This window comes from Hylobates moloch, unplaced genomic scaffold, assembly GCF_009828535.3.
Source record: "Hylobates moloch isolate HMO894 unplaced genomic scaffold, HMol_V3 SCAFFOLD_2, whole genome shotgun sequence".
NCBI classification, from domain to species: Eukaryota; Metazoa; Chordata; class Mammalia; order Primates; family Hylobatidae; genus Hylobates; species Hylobates moloch.
This window is the reverse complement of record NW_026652277.1, coordinates 166996495-167010868: the sequence shown is the minus strand read 5'-3', so window position 1 is coordinate 167010868 and position 14374 is coordinate 166996495. Positions and strand designations below refer to the sequence as shown.

Below are 14374 nucleotides of genomic sequence, written 5' to 3'. Positions count from 1 at the left end.
CAGCTCTGTGGATGTGTCCTTTAGACAAAGGTTTATTGATTCTAATTATTCAAGCCTAAGTTAAGAATGTTAGCGAAGAATGTTAGGTGGTTTTCTTGGGCTTAATGTTTAACAACTGGATTAAGGGGCAAACACACTTAAAGGATGGATACCTCTGAGTAGTTGGCCTTCCACCTGATTCATTGCAACTATTAACCCATGAATTAAACGGGCAAAGTATTTTTGATTGATTTGTCTGAACTGAGGGAGTGAATGACTTTATTCATAAAATAGTATAACTGAAAATACTTATTTCCTGTGTTTTCTCCTAATATTGTTTCCCAAAAGCAACAGTTACTTAAAAGACTGAGGCCATACACAGTGGCTCATGCTGGTAATCCCAGCACTTTGGGAGGCCGAGGTGGGCAGATCACAAGGTCAAGAGATCGAGACTATCCTGGTCAACATGGTGAAACCCTGTCTCTACTAAAAATACAAAAATTAGCCGGGCGTGGTATGGGCGCCTGTAGTCCCAGCTACTTCGGAGGCTGAGGCAGGAGAATCGCTTGAATCCGGGAAGTGAAGGTTGCAGTGAACTGAGATTGCGCCACTGCACTCCAGCCTGGGCGACAGAGCGAGACCCCGTCTCAAAAAAAAAAAAAAAAAAAAAAGACTTGAGTGTTTATTCATCAGCAAGCAGAGTGAGCTGCACAGAGGGCAAGACAGACCTCGTTCTCTGGAAGCTTAGTGTCTGGTACCTGGGCCAAGATGCCGGTAAATGCTGAAATTGAAAACCCGCTAGGTGCTGTCAGACTGGGAAAGAGCCTAGGTAACACATGACGCAGGTGAGAGGAAAATCATCTAATGGGGAAATCGGCAGACTGTACTGAGAAGTAACACTTCAGCGGAATCTTGCTTGAGGGCTGGGGGGCGCACACGGCAGCACTCCACAGGGAGGAACAGCTGTGGTCTGTTGTCTGGTTTTGCTTTTCCCACAGCTGCTTAGGGACTATTCATGTGTGACTGGCTGATGTCCAAGGAGGGTGATTTGGGGTTCCAGAGGGAGCCTTGGCCTCTGTTCCGGCCAGTCCCCAGGACATGGTGTGCTGTGTGGCCTTGTGGGTCTGCCCCATCTGGGGAGAGGTGTAGGAGTTGGTGCTCAGATCATTGGTCCTGGAAGCATCCTCTCTGCCCGCCCCTTCATGTTAGGGGGACTGCGGAGCGCCTTTCTCCCACACTTGCTTTCTTCTGCCCAATGGAAAGAAGGCATGGGGAGTGAGCAAGGAAAACGGCTGTAGTTAAGCTTTGGAAGGAAAAGGGGGTTGTGTTCAGGGCCGAGATCTCTTTAAGCTGTCATGAGAACCACAGAGCTGAACTGCCTTTAAGTGGCTCCAACACATCTTACCTGTTCATTTCTGAAGTGTTGTTATAGACATTTCTAATATAAAAGCAGGTTTACCTTTCATTAGGAAAACTCTGAAAGTGTGTTCACATTTCTACTGTGCCAAAATTTTAAGGTAATTTCTGAGATTGCCTTGCCTCTTTGGGAATACATAACCTTTTCTATTAAATAGTTTAACAGGGACAATTTACTGAATGTACTCCCCCCCACAACCCCTTCTCAGTTGAGGAGGATGCGTAGCATCTGTTTCCACCCCTCCTCCTCCACGAGGGGCAGTGGAGAATTAGTAGCTAACATTTTGCCATGTGGCAGTGAGAGGTGCTGGGAGGATGAGTGGTTTGCCCTGATCACACTGTAAGGCACAATGAATATATTTGGATGTTCACAGACACAGTCTCTGTCAGTGGATTTACAGTCTGGTTTCGGGGACAGACAGCAATCCCAGAGTAAATGTAAAACTGTAGCTCCAGAGAGTATGCCTGAAGAGGGGTACATGAAGCCTGAGAGTAGATGAGGTGTGTGTGCTGGTGGGGGTGCAAACAGGGGAGGTCAGGAAGGCATCCTTGAGGACGTGACCTCCCTGGGCAGAGGTAACAACCTGTGCAAAGGCTCTGTGGTGGGAGGAAGTGTGAGTTTGGGGTTCCACATGAAGCCCAATGTGGCTAGAGAGGAAGACAGGTCAGGCCATGCCTTGTAAGCCATTCTTGGGCGTTTTTTAGTTTAACTTGGGGTTTTGACTGGGAGGTGACATGATCAGATTTGCCTTTTGAAAAGTTGACTGTGATCTGTAATATGAAAATCACAGGAGGCAGGAGACAGCAAGGGTAGTTATGGTAGACCATTGAAGGAGCTCATAGCTTGGACCAAGGTGGTGGTGGTGAGAACAGAAATGGATGCATTTGAGGGTTCTTTGGGAGGTAGAATTGATAGCGTCTGGTGATGGGTTGGATATGCAGGGCCAAGGGTGGTCTTGAGGCTGACTTCTCGTTTCTGGCTTGCGCAAGTGGATGTGTGGTGGTGCTGGTGCTGAGATAAGTAATCCTGGAGAAGGACCAGGTGTGGGGGAAGGCAGGGAGTCTGGATTTGTTGTTACATGTTAATAAATTTGTGACAATGATTGATGAAAAAAGTCGTTGCCTTCTTTCATTACTATAACCTCTGCCCCCCAAAATATTAAAGGACCAGACTCCTTAAACTACGTTATTTTTAAATCCAAATAATTCAGTAGCTTTTTGTTTTCCCTGAGTATATGTACACACTGTACATACCTGAAGTTAAGAGGAAGGGTTAATTTAGTGCAGTATTCTCAAAATTTTGTGTACACAATTGTGTGGAGACTGTTGATTCCTGCGTCCCTTGAAGAACTAATAATGACTTCTATCTCTAGGGTGAGGTGCAGGCTGGGTGCTTATGTTTTAAATAAGCTCTCCAGATGGTACTGCTGGGATTCAATAGGAAAAAGGCAGTTATTATATATTCCTTTCTCCTGCACCCCAATCAAGCCCAGTGTGATTTCAGAGCACCCATTTGGGCGAAAGCAGTCACTGATGCCCAGCCGTCTGGCATTTCAGAATGTTATTGAGTGCTGTAATTGGTATTTGGGACTCGAATAGGGGCTAGGATGACTATTTGTGAAAAAGAGCCATAAAAATAAGAATTTCATAGCTAATTTACTGCTTACCTATAGTTGGGCAGGCCATTTAGCATAATATCCTTCTGACTTTTGAGTTTCTCTCTGCAGGGAGTCCAGTAGCAGAGCTTCATTTGGCAGTGCCCAGTGGTCTCTCACATTTTGACTCTTTGTTTTCAAAGAGAAAAAAAGAGGCTAGACATTCCCTATAAATGGTAGAGAAGTAAGAGATCCCATTCCTTGTTCCTCTTTTCTCTTTTATTCCTTCCACACTGGCCTCTTTTGTTAATGAAATAATGTGATTTTTTTTTTTTTTTTGAAGACAGGGTCTCACTCTGTCAGCCAGGCTGGAGTGCAGTGGCACAGTCACAGCTCACTGCAGCCTCAGTGCCCCTGACCTCCACCCCTGGCTCAAGTGATCTTCCCATCTCAGCCTCCTGGGTAACTGGGACCACAGGCACACGCTACCACATCCAGCTAATTTTTATTTTTTTGTGAAACGAGATCTCACTGTGTGGCCCAGGCGGCTAGTCTCAAATTCTTGAACTCAAGCTATCCTCCCACCTTGGCCTCCCAAAATGTTGAGATTATAGGTGTGAGCCACCATGCCTGGCTGATAATGTGATTTCTAACTGTTGAATAATTATAGTTTGGGAAAGGAAAACAATATCACTTAGTGAACTATAATTTTTTTCTTAATTTTTTTAACTTAAACTTTTATATATCTTTGACAATTTAGAGATTCTTAGGGTGGTTTGATATACCTGCTTTCTAATGGTAGTTAGATGTTTCAACTCTATTCTGAAGCAGTGAAATTCAGTCTGCTTTCAAAGTCAGTGAATGCATTTTGAATTATCCCTTATTTCAGTAGTAACAACTTTGAGACTCCCCAAGTACTCCAATTAGTTTTTAATTTCAGCAGTAAATGTGTGTTTGTTGAAAAGACCAAAGGTTGCATTATTTTCCTTCTGACGTATTTACCATCCATGCCTATTGACATAAAAAGATTTTTCCAGACTTAAGTAGTTTTCAGAACCGAACAAAACCCTTGTGCTATAATGGCGACTTAGAGACTTTTGACTGAAATGCTTGATATGTTAATATACATAATTTTTTTCAAAATGAAACCACAAATAGCTATAAAAAATTTCATAGCTAATTTACTGCTTACCTGTACTTGGGGAAGCCATTTAGCATCTGTGAACCTAAATTTTGTCAGCCGTAAAATGGGAGTTAGTTTTTAAGTGGAAAGAATGTTACATAAGCTAAATGGAGACAAAGTTTTTACCAGTGAAATCCAAACAACTCATCTTCAGATGCTGTAAGCTTTATGTGTTTCTTTTGTGTTTCCCCACCCCGCAAATGTTTTTCAAACTTACCCTGTTAGCTAAAACTTTGGGTTCCTATAAATGAGGGAAAGTTTGTCCGTTGGTCTTCTCAGGGAAAAAGCAATATGAACAGTTTGGGTTATCTTAGTAGAAGGGAGGGCTCTGATTTTCTCTCGTGTCCATCCTCTGTGTGTTCTAGTCAGAATTCCCTTATCAGTCACATGGGTACCACCTTCATGTTTTGAAGCGCTATTGTATCCCATTATGTGCTTGGTGCAGGGACAATGAAAATAAGATTGGTTTTGCCTTTAAGGAGTTGTCAGTCTCCTAGTGAAAGCAGATGTGTAAACAACTGCAGTGTAGTGCATGATGGAGGTCTTCACAGAAGAGAAGTGTGCCCTGGGGACCAGGGAGGGCCTCCCAGCTGGTAAGATCCTTTGGGTAAGTGTGGAAGGATGTGGGCTTCCCAGTCAGCAGTGGTCAGTTCTGTTTTCCTTTATTCATTAACCCCTTCTTAACACTTACAGGTAAATAGACTGTTTCAAAGGAAATGTAAAACTTCATTAATAGTTATCCTTTTAATCTAATATACTTGAAAACAAAACCTTGAAAGCAAAATAAAAAATATCTCACCATGACCCACCTTTTATTGATAGGAGAGGAACCAGTATCACCTGAGGATCAAACTCTAGTAGTCAGTATATCAGATTTTGCTCATATTTTTAAGTTTTTTTTTTTGCAAGTCTTTTCATTTTTAATACTCAAAAAAGTTTCATTTTTTTTATTTAGCTTTCTGACTCTGTGCTTGTGCCTTCAACACTTTCACAACGATTTTCTGCTCCTCGATAAGGAAAGCACGCTTGATCCTGTCACGAACACATTTAGCACACATGGAACCACCATAGGCCCTGCTGACATGTTTCTTTGTTTTGGAGAATCTCATAAGAACTTTAGGTCTTACAGCACGAACCCCTCGAAGTCTGCCTGGGCACACACCACATGCACATTTTGGTGCTTTCCCAACCTTCTTGGTATAAAGGTAAACAATTCTATTACCAGGGGTTCGGGACAGCCTAGTTTTGTTAGAGGCTGTATTGTAGGAAAGCCTACATCAGTATGTCAAACTTTGGACCATTCTGAGTGCCTGCAGACAACGTCCCCGGAAGAGCCATATTTTTAAGTTTGAAGTCACTTTTCTGCAACCTAATTTTGTTTGCCATTTTTGCCTGAGAGATCGATTTTAAACTGCCTGTGTGGACAGTTGTCATTTCAGATATTGTAAATAATTGTTTTTACTTTAGGATGGGGTAGGTAAACTGTCATCTCAGGGTGAGTCTGGCTGTGGCCTGTTTTTATTTGGTCTACCATCTAAAAATGGTTTTTATATTTTTGAAGGATTTTTTAAAAAACAATATGCAACGGACTCCAAATAAGGCCCTCAAAGCCTAAAATACTTACTGGCTGGCTCTTCAGAGAAACAAATGGGCCAACTCCTGCTTCTAGCATAAAAATAATTATTGTTAAGCATTTATTATAACCTTGTATCTATTTTACGGTTGGACTAATATTTGGAAGCAGATCCACCCCAATGGTTCCAGTTTTTAAAAAATTGTTCTCAAAGAACAGAATGTGTTTTGTTAGCCCGTGTTGAGCACATCATGGGCTCTGAGCATGGACTCACAAACTACTGAGGAGAGGCACAGTGGTGCTGAGGTAATGTTTTAAACAAAGCTGGTGTTCGGGTGGGTCTTTGTGTAGAGAAAGTGGCAGTATCTTGTGTCACACTTGCTAAGCTATTGTGTAACGACAGATTTCTGGCATATGCTAAAAAGAAAGCAATTTGTACCTGATATTTGAGTTGGAAAGAGAATGTTATGTAAATGAATTGCTTTTTTCCTCATTGATAGTTTAAAATGAGCTTTTGATCTACTATAGTCTGTATGTGAATTTCTGACTGCAGATGTTTTATAAGTCCATTCCTGATTCAGAACACCCTGTCTAAAGTACAGCTCCATCTCTGTCTATGCCGTGCCCCACTTTACTGCACTCATAGAACTCAGTCTCCACCTATAACGCTGTCAGGTGCTTGTTTATTTGTGCTTTTTGTCTTTTCTGTCAGCAAAGCAAGAGGATAGGTGTTGTTTTTGTGTTTTTGAGATGCGGTCTTGCTCTGTTGCTCAGGCGCGAGCGCAGTGGTACAATCATAGCTCACCACAGCCTTGAACTCCTGGGGGGACCACAGGCGCTCACTACCATACCTGACTAATCTTTTTATTTTTATTTCTGTAGAGATGAAGTTTCACACTGTTTTGTGCAGGCTGGTCTCAAACACCTGGCCTCAAGCCATCCTCCTGCCTCAGTCTCTCAAAGTGTTGGCGTTATAGCCATAAGCCACTATGCCTGGCCCAAGTTTGTTTGTTTGTTTGTTTTTTGTTTAGCATTATTTTATAGCAAACTTTAAATTCTTGTTTATTGGCAGGATAAATAGAGGGAAGGAGGACGAGCAAATAGGTAAATACCTGCCTCCTAGTGGGTAATCTTGGGCAAGTTTTTTCATCTCTCTCTGCCTCCTCATCTGTAAACAAGATCCTGCCTGCCCGCCTGGGATGCCTGCTGAGATGGCACATGGGAAGCACCTGGCCTTATGCCTGGCCCTGGTCAGTAAGGGCTGTGTGGTTCCACTTGTACCTGATAAATTCTAATCTGATTAAAAGCTTTACTAGCTCGTGATGGTCATTCTTTTCCTCTAATTTAGCAGCCCAATGAAATAATGTAGTAAGTAAATGTAACCTTGCTTTTTGTCCTTTTGCTGCCATGATGAACACAGCTGTCTTGCTAGACCTCTGTTGACTTCAACAGGGATAGCACCAGGTTTATTGGAAATGTACATATGGGACAGTATAGTGGTGGTGGGTTGGACAGAACAGCAACTGCTTCCCGAAAGCTTGCAAAAAGCATGCAGTTTACACAGCATTTTTACTTAACATACTCCCCCTAACAGCCTCCACCTGGCAGCCTTAAAGTGCTTGTGGGCTGGGGGTTCAGATGTTCCCCATAGATAAGGAATTGATTTCAGGGTTGGCCACTGGGATTCCTTAGCTCGAAACTCCACACACACATTCTTCTTAAGTTACCGATGTTAGGTACACCTGTACAACCACCCTGCATAAAATTCATTCATTCAACAAATAGAGCACCTACTTTGTGCCAGGTTTTCAGGTACTGGAGAGACATTGGTGAACAAAAAGGGGCTTTTCAAGGATTATCACCTGCTTGGTTGACAGTCACATCCAGTGAATGGTGGAACCCATTTCCTGCTAATGTGTATTTGAGCCCAAAATGCACATTGTCCCACCTTTCCTCAATGGCAAAATGCTCTGGAAAGTAGGTGCTGGTCTGACTAAATAAAATGGGCTTTCTGTTTGGAGTTGTAAAGGGAGCTGTGCCTTCCTCAGCCCCTCCTGAAAGAAGACCTGCTCTCAAGAAGCTTGTATGGCAGGGGGAAAGACACATGTCTAATACATTGTTGGGGTGGTGAGCGTGCTACTGTAAATTTTCACCTAGGCTTTGGCAAGAGCTAGAATTAACTTTCATTCTTTACTAACTCTTTGAAGCGTTAAAACCATTGGGCAGAATGACTTACGAGTGGGCCCACTGTGATGTGTTTTTGTTGGTTTTCTGGTAAATCACTTTTGGGTTGGACAGTGAACCATGATGGTCTTTCTTCAAGAACTTGTTTTTGCAAGGGTTTGGTGATAAGTCCATCATTTGCCAAACCCACTTACTCTTCCATCCTTTCTCAGGTGCTGTGGTTCAGGGAAATGATTGTTTTGGTAGTATTTTACCTATTGCACCATTACTTCATCTGTAAATTTCTTATAAAATATGTCTTGGGATCCAGCCTTTTTTTTTTTTTTTGAAACGGAGTCTCTCTCTGTCGCCCAGGCTGGAGTGCAGTGGCGTGATCTCGACTTACTACAAGCTCCACCTCCCGGGTTCACACCATTCTCCTGCCTCAGCCTCCCGAGTAGCTGGGACTACAGGCGCCCACCATCACACCTGGCTAATTTTTTTTTGTATTTTTTAGTAGAGAGGGGGTTTCACCATGTTAGCCAGGACGGTCTTGATCTCCTGACCTCATGATCTGCCCGCCTCGGCCTCCCAAAGTGCTGGGATTACAGGCGTGAGCCACTGCGCCCGGCCTGTTCCGTTTTTAAAGAGAAAATTGAACCACAGGTCACTTGGTTAAAGCTTAGCACATAAATATGAGATTGGAATCACTTTATTTGTAAACATATATATAGTGTATGTTGGTACAGTATTTTCATTAAGGTGTGTTTCATTGCCTCAGTTAAATAATTAAGGGTGTTGGCTTCTGCGATGTTGAAATATTTGCTTACATAATCCATTGCTGTTTGGGTGAGACTCTTAAATGGATTTAGACGGGGAGACAATGGTGAGAAAACTGGATTTTTTATTTAGAACCTGGCTGAACAAGGCAACATGGAAATAGTGTGATAACAAGGTGCATTACATAACTTGAACAAATCGACTGCAAAAAGACATTTTCAAACAAATGGAGGAAAATTGAATAATATTTACTGAACTTGATGTATTAAGGAATTGTTTTAAATTGTTGGATGTGATAGTGGTATTGTGTGTTTTTTGTTTTTTTTTTTTTTAGTGCTTTAGAGCAATATACTGAAGTTTTTACAAGTGAAATAATGAATGAGGGACTTAAAATATGCCAGCAAAAAAAAAAAAAAAAAAACAGTGAAAAAAGCAGAATGGTGTTGAAGCTGAAAAAAGAGTGTGTGGAGGATCATGGTACTACTTATTCTCTCCACTTTTATGAATGTTTTCAGCTTTCCATAATAGAATATTTGCTTTTAAAAAGCATGTTAAAGTGTAGAAAGGGAGAGATGCTTTACTTTTGCTCGTCATGAAGTGCCTGAGTGTTGAGGTGGGAGGATCTCAGGGCAAGGGCAGGTTCCCCCATTCCCTGCTGCTGGGGCAACCTTTGTGCTCTGGATCAAATGAGTGACTGATTTAATCCCACCCAGGCCATCTCACCCTCCATGCACATGTTTTAAAAGGAGGTCACTACTCAAAATTGCAGCTGACTTGGAAACACGTAGAACGATTTGTTCCCAGTTTTTTCCACTATTACTCTGTATTCCCAATATTTTGAGGGGCCCATAGGAATGGGGCACAGTGCTGTGACCCAACTGGGAACAGGTCATTGTCTTAATAGCGATTTTCTCAAGACTTGAAAATTGAAATGAACAAAATAAGGGGCATCTACTGGGTAGGGCTTTAGCCATTTTAAGAGATCAATCTACATACTGGGGCTGTGGGCAGGGATGGGGGAAGGAAATACAGCAAACCATGGGTTGGGGTTGGGGTGAGTGATAGGGTTGTAAAGTGTACACCATGTCTTCTCCAGTCAAGTAATGATGTACAAATTATAATGCCATTTCAGATGTAACATACTTGATACTGACAGTATAAACTGAAGAGTTTTTTTAATTTTAATTTAGTATAATTTCAGAAACGGTGATTTTATTTTATTATTTTTTTATAGGGCTAGAAGGAATTTTAATTTTTTTTGCACACAAAACTAAACATTTTCTAAAAATACAAACAAGATGCATATCAAACATATTAGGAAGGTTGCACATGGGAAGACGGGGAATAGAAATGGGTGGGAATTAAAGAAAATAAATGAGAGAGGGACTTCGTATGGATCAATGATAATAACTCAATTCTCTATTTGACAAAGAAGAAGGAGAAGGAAGAGGAAGAAAAAGAAAGTGGGATAAACAGAAACGGTGATTTTAAAAGTAAGTTTTGGCGGGGTTTGCAAATTTTGTAAGATTACTGATTCATTTTGGATTTTTTTAAAGAAGCTACTTTGGTCTTGCTAATTTTTGATAGCAAAAGTAAAGACTGGGGTGAGTTCAAATCTTGTCTAATCGAAGTTTCTTATAGGAGAATATTGCTCATGTGATCTTAACTAGGGGCAAAAATTTATCTCAGCAATGGCGCAAGACTTAAGTATGGTTTATGTCATATGTCCTCTAAAACAACAGGTTAGCAAATAAATTTTTGACCTTTTTCTTTTCTTTTTTTTCTTTTTTTTTTTCCAAGACGGAGTCTCTGTCACCAGGCTAGGAGTGCAGTGGCGCCATGTAGGCTCACTGCAGCCTCCGACTCCCTGGTTCAAGCGATTCTCCTGCCTCAGCCTCCCGAGTAGCTGGGATTGCAGGCACGCGCCACCATGCCCAGCTAATTTTTGTATTTTTAGTAGAGATGGTTTCACTATGTTGGCCAGGATGGTCTTGGTCGCCTGACCTCGTGATCCACCCACCTCAGCCTCATTGTTTCCTAGACTCACCTTCTCACCCCCCAGATCAGAAAGGAAAAGCGCTTCACAGGCTTCTAAATTTACAGAGACAACCATGCGTTCCAGGTGAATAGTGATGTTTAATCTATAGGCCTTTAGTTCCCTATGTTTTCTGAGCCTAGAATTAAAACTGACTCTAGCATATAATAAGCCATCTTGGCCTTGTCCCTTACTTTTGTTTATGTGTATAGTTACTAAGTTTACTAAGTAGTTACTAAACTTAAGTTTCTGTATATAATTACCTGCACATTTTAGTGAAGCATGTTGGTGATGAAGTATTTATGATATACCTAGTGAAACTGAAATCACATGGTATACAATCAAGACTTAGACTTAACGAGTTTATTAGATAAATTCTTGTTCAAGGTCACTTTCTCTTTATTTTACCTGCCCTGGGGTGAGGAGATGAGAAGGATGTAGATTTTGATTCTAGAAAGAATAGTTTCTTTTGCTGAACGTAACATCCTTTGATTATTTCTTTTCCCTTTCCTAGGGGAAAGTGGTGTCTCATGGCACGCTCGGCACTGCAACTCCCTCCAGGTTCACCCATTCTCTGCCTCACTTCTGATACTGGAACGGGCCCCGCCGTATTTTTAGTAGAGATGGGGTTTCACGGTGGTCTCGATCTCCTGATCTCGTGATCCACCCGCCTCGGCCTCCCAAAGTGCTGGGATTACAAGCGTGAGCCACCGCGCCTGGCCAGGAGCATTATTTTCATATGCCATCAGCAGGTCGGAAATGGCCATCAGTGTTACTCGGCAGTGCAGGCTTGGAACTCGGGCATGACTAGCAGTCATTTCATTGTCAGATCTATGGAAAGCAGCTCCTTTCTGCCTCCCAGACGCAGTGGGACAGTAGGGAGGGCTTAGCACAGAACTCTTCCCAACCTGGTTTTAGAATGACCCTCTTTTGAACGTGAATGCCCAGAAAGTTTCCTTCTAGTTCTAAGGTCATGATTTTCTTGCTGATTATAATGAGCGCAGATGGGACTGGTTTGTCCGCTTTTTGTGTTTGTTGAGCAGCCTTGGTCTGACAGGATGTGGGTCTAGGGGCAGGAAGTGGCTTACTCTCAGAGGAAAAAGGAGCTATTTAGAAGGATTTGAGATTTCATTACATGTTCTTGAAATTATGGGGTAGCTATTATTCTGGACTCATATATATTATATATATAAAATGTTACATAATGTTTACCCTGGAATTGGGAAATACAAACTTTTCAAAAGATGCTATTTTAGGAGTAATGTTAAAGAGCCAGAGCTACACAGATATTTTGATAGCTGATTACCAGAAGTTGAGGGTCTCGGTTTCCGTAACCGTTAAAAAAAAGGTCATCAGATGAGGATAACCGTATACCTTGTATCGAGTACTCATTTGGAGTCACTCTACCAGTTATACTTCATCACTATTCTGATTGGTCTACTTAAAACATACATTTATATAACATAAAAATATAACATCATGTAAATATGTGAAAAGTCAAAGTTACTAGGAAATTCCAAGCCCCCACTTCTGTGTCAGTACTCTGCCCTGTTAACATCCGCTGCACGTTAAGAATTTAGCCTTGACATTTTAAGTTTAGCCTAATGGTGGTGCTGGAGGAAGTAGTAAGGAGAACAGTTTAGAAAAGGAGGTGTGAGTGGCATGTAGTGTTACTTTTCATCATTTAAATTACTGAAAAAGTTCCTTGAAGTGCTTCTGGCTTCTCTGGGAAATGAGTTCCTGCTTCCCTGTGGCGTCAGGAGAATCACAGGGTAGGAGACACGGCCCCTAGGATACTGGACATGGGCTGGATGCTGCATTTGAGGGATAAACCATGTATGGTTCTTGTGCTTAAACAAGCAAAAACCTGGCCGGGCGCGGTGGCTAACACCTGTAATCCCAGCACTTTGGGAGGCCAAGGCGGGTGGATCACAAGGTCAGGAGATCGAGACCATCCTGGCTAACATGGTGAAACCCCGTCTCGACTAAAAATACAAAAATTAGCCGGGCGTGGTGGCGCATGCCTATAATCCCGGCTACTCCGAAGGCTGAGGCAGGAGAATCGCTTGAAAACCCGGGAGGTGGAGGTTGCAGTGAGCCGAGATTGCGCCACTGCATTCCAGCCTGGGCAACAAGAGTGAAACTCCGCCTTAAAAAAACAAAAAACAAAAACAACAACAACCAAAAACCTAACTAGCCATAGTCAAGTAGAAGTATACAGATATTCCACAAGAACTAAACTATAAGGTGTTTGTAAATATTTAGATGTGAATGAGTATAAGCAGAACGCATCATAAAAAATCATAACAAAAATTGATATTTGGTAAATTTTCCTTTCTGCCAGACTTGCTGGCAGTTAAAATTGGAAACAGTGACTGTACCAAAAAGCCTTTTTATTCAGGTTAAAAGTTGTACTCCCATTTCCTAAAATAAGGACTGAACTGAGAAACTCCAGCTACAGCTGCTTGGTTTTCCACAGAGTTAAGTTGGCTCCTTAGATGCTGAAGTCTGTAGTTATGACCTTGCTTTCATTAGTAGTTGGCACCTGGGCAGGTACTAACCAATGAATGCCCTTTACACCTGGCAAGAAGGAATGGGTGGGGAGGCCAGATTGTTTCAATCTAAAGGGCACTATGTTGTGGTGGGTTACGTTTTTTGATAGACAGACACTGCCTACAGGCACCTAAGTCATGCCATTAACTGTCATTATCAATCCATGTGTAGCCAAACTTGAATTCTCCTGATGGGGAACAACAGCTGTCGCAACGCACAGTGTCTGCAGCTCCATCATGGGCCCCAGGACGTCCCACAGCAGCTAACACTGGTCTGTACTCGGGACTCTGCCACTTGGTCAGTGACTTTCTGTGCGTCATGTTCCTGGGAATAGTATGACTGTCCATGATTCCTAGGAAAGCTAGAGGAGTAACTGAGGACGAGGAGCTAGCACTTTGACCCCTGTGGGGAGTGCTGGTTATAGTGGTTATCAGGGTTGTGACAAGTGGACTGTTGTGAGTTCCAACACTGGATGATTTTATTATTCCTATTACTTAGGCAGTAAAAGACTAGTACATATCCTGGCGTTATATAATTATATGAAAACTTATCAGAATGAGTTTTATAACTAGTGTACCCTTGTTTTTGTTATTGTGCTGCAGACAAAATGGGTGCAATGAAATTTTACTGAATTACGTGACAATTTTTGTTGCGATTAATTCTGCACTTTTTACAAGATTTGTGGAGCTTAGATAAATGGCCGGCCTTTCTTTGGCATCTGAACATTTTCCTGAGCCTGATAGACAAGCAGATTTTTTTGGTTTGTTTGTTTTTGGAGATAGGGTTCTCCTCATGCCTGTAATCCCAGCACCCTGCCCGGTTCAAGACCAGCGTGGCTGGCAACATGGTGAAACCCCGTCTCTACCAAAAATACAAAAGTTAGCTGGGCATGGTGGTGCACGCCTGTAATCCCAGATACTCTGGAGGCTGAGGCAGGAGAATCGCTTGAACCCGGGAGGTGGAAGCTACAGTGAGCCGAGATTGTGCCACTGCACTCCAGCCTTGACAGAGCGAGACCCTGTCTCAAAAAAAATAAAAAAGACAGGGTTCTGTTACCCAGTGTGGTAGTGCAATCATGGCTCACTGCAGACTCGACC

The 14374-nt window shown here is 42.2% G+C and overlaps 2 protein-coding genes and 1 pseudogene across 3 annotated transcripts in view; 2 read left to right on the top strand and 1 right to left on the bottom strand.

Annotated features, from left to right (window-relative positions):
• DYNLT1 (dynein light chain Tctex-type 1) overlaps positions 1–14374 on the top strand; it is a 241327-nt gene that overhangs the window by 65854 nt on the left and 161099 nt on the right. The window lies entirely within an intron of this gene.
• EZR (ezrin) overlaps positions 1–14374 on the top strand; it is a 54008-nt gene that overhangs the window by 4311 nt on the left and 35323 nt on the right. The gene's annotated exons all lie outside the window — the stretch shown is intronic.
• LOC116473497 (large ribosomal subunit protein eL34-like) lies at positions 5085–5474 on the bottom strand (annotated as a pseudogene).